Consider the following 8,740-nt stretch of genomic DNA (forward strand, 5'->3'; position numbering starts at 1 on the left):
ACGTCGGCTGTACACACAACTCCAGATGATACATATCCACCATCAAGATACTTTATGTATGTTTGGTGCTATACGTAGTGAGCGAGTGGCCAACTACATTTCGTTGTCGACTGTCGAACTCGTCCACCCGGAACCGCCCTTCTCTTCCCCTTCTGAATGCGACAGGAACGGAAATTAGGTTTTATGCGACCTTTTCCAAACACGGCCGCAGACCCGCGCTACCAGACACTCTTTTCCTCTTTTGCTTGCAGTGGCGCACGTCACTATCAGCGTTGGCAGTGGCACATGCGTGGGTACGCTTGAATAGTACCACATAACTTGAGTTACTTAGAATAGCATAGATTCTATGAGCTAGAACATTGCTGCGCAGTGAACGCTTATCTCAATGAATTGCTCTAGGTAAGTTGCTTAAAATTTAACTCGGCAAAAGATAATGATTTTAGGTTCACGAGAATACATTAGGTCGCTTTAGGTGTACGTCCAAATCAGCCGAGATTATATACGTCGATGCCATCGAACGTTTAGTTGGGGTTATATCCACGTATTTCCAAAATAATTTCATGGAGTGAAATCAACCCGGAATTGCGCTATGGCATTAAATTTAACAGCTACAAGATGACACGGGTTGGAGGGCGTATCCGTTTCCGATCAATTTTATTTTTATAAATCAAATTTAACTGTTAAACTTTTTTTTTTTCTATGAAAACCATTAGACAGATTCGCAAAAGTAAACTCAATTAACAACGTTACACTAGTATTTTTTAGGGAGAAACGATTTTATTATCAAAAACATTCCATGATGGTTTATTAAATGCGAAAATGACATGTTTAAAGCAAGATAATGCAAAGATCTTAATTTAGCGTTTAGTGGGAAGTAAACTACCTAGAATGATTTAGTGACTCTTAACTAATATAGACGGGTCAAGTGAAAGATTTTTTAGTTGGGTACAAGAAGGAACAATAATTGAAAATTGGCAAGCATCATATAATAAGTGAGGTCGACCCTCTCTAAAGCCCATACTAGCAACCGAAAGAGCCTCCATTTTGATCGTCTTGGGTAGTCCTAAGTGCATCGTCCTTGAGCCAGCGTTAGACCTTAATAGCATAGCCGTATATAATGAAACGGCGATGATTGCTAAGTAAAACTGGCATGCGACCGACTAGCAGCACTTAGAAGCTTTCAACACTAAATATAGTCTAACAAATCCTACGTTAGCAACAATAACAAAAAGCACGTTTTTAAAATATCCAAGAAAAAGGAGCGAGAGGGGAAGTGGAGAGAGGAGGGCTTTGCAAATAAAAGATGCTTCCTTCATACCTGAGCCTGTTTGAGTAGCTTGTTCCTCGGCTGCCGCCTCTGTGGCGACGACGGCAATGCGTGATGAACGCAGTAGACATAAGCATATATGTAAACGAGCACAAATCTTTATATGTATGCTCATATGAGCAGTGGTCTCTGTGTAGGTATTTACGGAGCCAACTACTATGTCGGGAAGCAGCAATGTGCACCCCCAAATGAATCAAATACTACTGATGACTAACGTGAATATGCAGAAATGACTCCCTCTTGAGCTTGCACACACGTCGTGAAGAACTGGCTTTTTCTCTCTGTGGGATGGTTGAAGAAGACGACGGCGGCTGCGTCAAAACAAGTCGCAAATTTTGCCTTCTGCCAGCCTATGTAAACAAGCGAACGAGCACCGAATAAAAGAACGATTTAGAAAGACTAAGTTTTTATTTGGTTACTAAACTACACTGACATACGTACCAATGTTACAACTAGTATTAAAAGTAATGATAAGAAATTATTAATTTCGATGTTTTAGCCTTATTTAGGTTAAACGAAAAAAGCCCCAAAGTAGAAAGCACCCAGGGACCGCGAAAGCAAACGAAGTGAATCTTCCTAGTCAATTTTCGTCCGTTTCTTTTCATCGCCTCCCTCAAGTTCATTCCTCTAGCAAACCAGACGAAACAAACGAACACTTACACAAAGGCGAAATCGGCGCGGATTTCCGCGTAGAACGAGTAGGCCTTACCGTATCGTGTATTGCGCGTGCCTTACGGTACCGTACGCGCATCATTGATGTAGCGGGCGGGTGTGCTGGCAGACATAAGTTTGCCCCTTCTGTTCGCCCCATGAAAATCGGCATACCGAGATGCCATGTCCATATACCGCCTACATGATAATTCGCCATCGGATGCCCACTGACACCAACCTGGCATCCAAGCGTAAACGTATGCATCAATTATCCGTCTGTGTCAGGCGTACAGCTTACAACTAACCTATTTGTTCGAAATACTACTCGCTTTCAGAGCTATATATATATATATATATATATATATATATATATATATATATATATATATATATATAGACAGTTTATATACCTAACCTATATAGCAACATGCATCTATGCTTCGGATACGTAAGTTCGCAAAGCAAACGAAGCAGTGACTCATCAGCGACAACGACAATCACTGCGATGCGAGCTTCCATATTCTTCAACTAGGAGCAACGATTTGAGTTAGGCTGGAGCTACTGGCATGAGAACTATAATACTAGCCCCACACTGGCGTCTGTCGACTAGCACAGCTTTGTGCTATATCTTTTCGAAGTTACCCTAATCTGTGCCGCTACTGGCCGTGTTCGCCCTCGGCACCAGCTTGAGTTTTTCCAATCGACAATTGAACTTCTCGATGAGAAGCTGAAGTCGTCGTAATCTTAGCCCGGCGATTTTTCCGCGGTAGTGGCAGTAGCATGGTATTCAGGTGAGCCGCGGCAAATGAATCGCTCGCCAGCAATTACGAACTAACAGATAGAGGAGGCATATTGGCCCGGCGTTATTTTTTGCCCGCTTTTCTTCTTCTTTTCCTTCTGCTTTTGTCCATTTCTCATGTCGTTGGCCTCGCTTTGTTGTTTGTCATTTTTCGTTGTTTTCGTTAGATGAGGGTGATGGCCACGAAAAAGCGAGAATTCGGTGGCCGATTATCGATCGTATGTGCGTATCCGGTAATCCTTCCGAGCTGTCACAATACTCCTGAATGGTCCCGCTCACTCCAATGGGTGAAATAGAGCTGATGTCCGATTGTTAATTGGCCAGAGCAATCCACTGCAGTTCTTCTGATATGGTTTCAGTTACTAGCGAAAAGAAACAAAGATAGAAAAGACGGCATGATTATGGCACTATTTCGCAGCGCTGCCGACGGATTCGTCTGCTGGAGCGCTACAACTGAGCGTACCGTGCCCCTTAGAACCGACTCCAGCAGAGTTCAGAGACGTTCTCAAGTGTTTAAACAGGGTTTTTTTTCAAAGCAATTGGTTTAACTGGTTCGGCCATTCGTGTTGGTGTTGCTATTAAGTTCAAATGTTGTAATTACGGCTATCTATTTTACCGGTTAGATGCGTTGACGGGTGCTGGCTGAGCGCCAGAGTGGACTGTCGATAATAATAGAATCAACTCGTAGATTCTTAGTTTCAAAAAATAGGCTTTTGAAAGAGCAGGCGAGAACGAAAGCTGAAACGAAAATTGATGTGGGTGTACATAAGGTACGATAATAGCCAGGTTTGTATAACGGTAACAAAACATATGAGGGTCACGAAAAGCAGAGCGAAATAGTATTTCTACAATATAATATTCACCTAATTTTACGACCGACCCTAACGTTTCCAATTAAACCAAATATATCAACTAGAACTATGACGAGGAAATATTTTCTATTGTAACAGCTTTCAGTAGCTCTTCAGAACATTATATATACGATCTGAGAGGGTTTGTGTTGTTCGCAAACCTTCGATCCGCTTTTTTCTTGGTAACTTTCTGATCATGCAGCAAAGGTGCACAAGCTGACTTAGGTTACATTATTTTATTTGTTCTAAATTATTGTACGTAGTTCCACTTGGAACATTTAAGTAAAAGGTGCAAAATGAAATAGGTATACGCGCTATCCTCGTATAGATGTTGCTAGCACATGGTTGCTTTGTGTGTTATGTTCATATTTTCTCCTATTGTCCTAACTTAAATACTACATAGAGAGAATGAAAGAGAGCCACTGCACTCAATGGCAGGCTAACAAGGAAGTTGTTTTTGCAGATAATCAAGACTTCAGAAGTTGATTAGCGTAAGTGTGGGGGTTTTCACGTATTAAGACTGCCTGAAATACCTGCTGACTTCGGTGGTGGCTTCAAAGAAATTTGTGTACATATAACTCATAATGAGTGGTTAGAACTATATCAATAAACGAGTTGTGCTAGAGACGAATACAAAACCTAAGTCTAAATCAAAGTGCTCTCTTGCATACGTTTACTACAGCATCTTACGACGTTAGTATATGCTTGATTATCTATTTTGCTAGCCATACTTAAGTATCAACAAGGCCAGGACGTATAGGGTGAGTAGCATACTAAAATTTTATAAAGAAAAGTACGGAAATAATAATTTACTATGCAGAAAATAGGTTTTGTGTTTTGCGTCGACGCGTCCTCTTATGAATGAACTTACATAGCTACAAACATTAAAACTGTGAAGATTTTATACGTCGAATTACTAGCGAGGTTGATCGAATGAGACATAATTGATCACTGCCTCCATTAATCTCCAAAGTTGTTAAATACTGGATCACCAGCCAAAAAATATAGCTACATAGCTGGCGCTGTCATCACTGCCTGAGTCCGTCGGAGCAGGTTTACATGGTAAGCGACACATTCAGCTTGTGTTCCGAACAATGAAAGCTCATTCCTCAAGTAGTGACCGTTAAGCAGATCGAGAGCAGACCGTTAAGTTCTGTTCGTAGAAAGCCAATACGCTTATTTAACGGCTATAGAACACATTCGAATGCGGTCAATTCAGCCATGGCAAAACTCTATCAGATGGAACGCTTACGCCTGCTCAATGTGACTATATGTTGAGTACCTTCGAAAATTCTTCATTACTAGACGAACTACGACCTTAACAGCTAGTTACATGCTGCACACAGTAGTCTTACAGTAAGTACAAACGAAACAGAACATTACCAGCTAAAACAGATTTATGACAGAAAATAGCATAGAGCTAAGTTCAAAAAAAAAAAAGAAAAAAGTAAGGGGCACGGCAAGAAGCAAGGCAGAAATCCAGCTAGACAGGGCCGCCGCCATTGCCGTTCGAGAATATATCACCGTGTCTGTCTCTAATCCAACTATCCGGCATACGGTTAATATTCTGAGTAGGTACTGTACGCTGGATTCACCTCCTACTTTAAACAGAGATTCCCTATGTATCAATGACTCAGTGTTCCCCTGTGGACTCTTCTCTGTCTCACTGTGAACTGCAGCTCACTAGCAATTTAGCATCAAGCGCCCCCTGCTGTATCCTACCTGAATATATTCCCCGTACTTTTAGTCAGGTCCACAGCCAGGTCTAGGTTATAATTATTTACATATACTAGGCTTTATTCGGCAGTTTGTGTTTTACATACAGGTCAGCAACGAGCCTGAATAGACCTAGCTGCGCAATTGTGTACCAGGTAGCACCAGCGTAGAACGCATTCTGTTAGCTGGAAAGGTGGGAGGCTATCATAAATTAGGCCTATTTCACAGGAACTAGCCTGCCGTTGCTGGTATTTTTACCGATGATGCGACGGAAAGGCCCTATGGAGCACGTATGCTTTCAAGATAGTTTTGAATATTTGGTAAAATAGATAGCAAGGCTTTTGCTGTCGACGATGGCGTGCCCCTACCAAGGCCGGTCTCAATTCCTTCCCGATACCAATGCTCGATCGTCGCTACGAGTTAGATGATAAGAGTTATTGTATTTTTTGTTTCACAGTCAGTCAGTGTCACCGACGGCGTATGATGTACTTGGTATATCCTGCCACGATTATCTGAGGGCCCCGAACCGTTTTTCTTTCGGCTGTTGGGTCGAAAGCACTCCAGCACTGACAACTTTCTAAGAGAGAATTCTTCCATCAGTTGATCTTATCGCACGCACTCCACGCTGGGACACCCTGATATGTTCGAACAGTTACGCTAGTAGATATAGCTTTCTCTTTACAGAACGAAGGTTGGCTCCTGTTCGTTGCCTGCAATGTCTAGCGTTACAATTTTCTATATCGGAGAATTCAGCAATAAACTCTATCTCTGATTTAATTTGGGAATAAATGGTCAGGGGGAAATAAATCGACGGACACGACCTTATGGAAGGATACTATTTAGAACTATTTTAATAATAGTCATAGTATTTTAGGTATCTATCTACACATTATTCCGGTACCATTATTCAAATGAGTACTACGTTATTGGTATTTTAAAAGTCGTTCAAAGCAATACGTTCAAGCACATATTCTATAATTCGTTAAGATATAGGCTGTAACATATGTCAGTCTTGATCACTGTTTATCTTTCACTCTACTTGTGCTGATTATCTTTAAGCAATTCTCCATAGTAAGCAACCTCCTTTGCCGCTTTATCTGTCCTATTTATTCGGTAAATATAGGTGATAGTTGCGTTGCAGTGCAAACAAACGCATATACTGCCTATGCCCCATATCGCTGGCCTTACACACTTGGGCAGTACAATGGGCCATGTCGAATAATTTATTGGTTCAATATTGGAAAAAAACCGCGTCCATTATCGATTACTTCAGTTAGTTTGTTATAAAGCACATGGCGTACTTGGCTTACCTAAGAAGGTGCACATAAATAAACACAAATTTACTTTTTCGAACATGACATTATTATCTAGCAAGATTTTAATATTTTATAATAATAAGCGCACGTCAATATAATGTACGCCATTGCATAGATGCACGAATATACACTGAAAACGTTCTAGGCAACGTCGCGTAATAATAAACATTCACCCCTGTTCTATTAATCATATTCAATACTTCTCAGTCTATAAAGCCGTCTAACCGTCTATCAGGCGAGAGGCAGAGAAACGTGCAACGTCATTGATAAAAGACTTCTCTTTACTCCATTTTGATTTCCCGCACGCGGTACTCTGAATGCCGTTGCAACAATAAACGATCATAGATCATATCAATTCTTCCTGTTTTAATTTCTATTTGCCCTGGGGTCTATTTTTTTTATGGCAGTTTCGTCGTCGCTAGAGATCACGAGTTGGAATTATCTGTCTTCCGTGGGCCGCTTATCAAATTTATGTAAAGGATTTCTAATTCATTTAGGTACATTCTCCTTTCTCGTCTACTCTCACAGAGGCGGCGACATCCAGGGTAATACGTACGATAACCGCAATGTTACAAAAAGATCCTACTCAACGGAAAGAGTACGCTTTGCAGAGAAGGCCATTGACGCCATAGGAGCGGAAGGAAGGTGCCACGACAGCCGACGGAGTGTGAACGGATACATACAAAGAAATATCAACCAATATACAACTATGTATGATGTGAGACTGCTGTTTGACAGTATCGGTATAGGTGATGATACCTACGGATTTGATAAACAATAGCGACAGCAGTGAACAAAGTGTATATAAAATTGCTATTGCTACGATTCACTGAAGTTCACCGGCCATAGAAGCAGCGACTCTGTACAACCGGCCCACTGGTCCTTCGGCTGGCACCGTTCGCAATGTAGCCAGACCGTGGCCAATAGATCCCCGGTGGGATATCGAACTTTTTTCACTGGCTCGTCCTTTATTCTTTATCTTCTTGTTTTTCTTGCTTCTCTTCACGGCGTTGCACATCTCGAATGTCGCCACATGGCGCGGTCATAGCCGCTATCACGATCCAGATCCTAATGATCGACAATGCTGCCACACGTCGTTTCTCAAACTCGTGCCACCGAAACAGCGTACCAAATGTTCTGCCGATTTGTCCGTTCGGCGGTCCGGACCAACCCGTTAAATCGTCATGCCCTCGGGAATCGGCGAATAGAGATAAGGCGCGCGCGCGCGCGCGCGCGCGCGGACCAGCGTCGGTCAGTTCTGCCAGCCAGCAGCAACGGCAGCGGTTTTGGTCTAGAAATCATAGAAACAGTGAAAGTAAGGGTCGAACAGTTTTCAAGATGACTGGCCTTCGAATCAAGTGGTCGTCTGCTAATCTAAAAAGAAAGATTTTATTGTGTGAATGAACTAAGTGTAAGTCAACAAATGACCGATCTGTTACACGCGGTAAATAAGGACCATAAAATTGTAATGAATAGAAAAGTCGCACAACTATTGGGGTACGCTAGAACATTGAATCACTGCATAGGATCGGAGGATATTACAGACTGACATACATATAAGGTCGATGACATTTCACTATCAGGGGGATTTGTGATCGCACGGCAAATAGTTAGCCGGCTTCGTTTGCGCCATCCTACCGATTTGTTTCTTGGCCACATATGATAAGATGTTGGAGATTCACTATGGGACAAGATAGAAGGTATCTGATTTTGCATTTCTACAATCGGTTGATTAGTTGTCAATGAGAGGATGGCCTTACCGCCAAGTAATTATATATTAATATTATGAAACATAATAGCGTAACGTTATAGCATCTAATTTATCGTAGGATCAAATAGTCTTTTCCCTTGTCCTTAGAAGCAGTTGAGATAATACGGTGGGTATAGATTAACCTTATCGGACGGACTGTGTCAAAATGCTTTCTGTTATTACCATTCATATTGTTGTTAAGTTTAAAGTGTATAAGCTTAGGGCCAATGGAGCTGACTAGTGGTTCTTTTGCTATTCGCTCCAACCGTTCTAACTATTTGACTTTTAGGAACATGTGTAACTGTGAATAGGGAGACAGGTCCTATATCT

This window comes from Varroa destructor, unplaced genomic scaffold (assembly GCF_002443255.2).
Source record: "Varroa destructor unplaced genomic scaffold, Vdes_3.0 BEIS01000001.1, whole genome shotgun sequence".
In the NCBI taxonomy this organism is placed as follows: Eukaryota; Metazoa; Arthropoda; class Arachnida; order Mesostigmata; family Varroidae; genus Varroa; species Varroa destructor.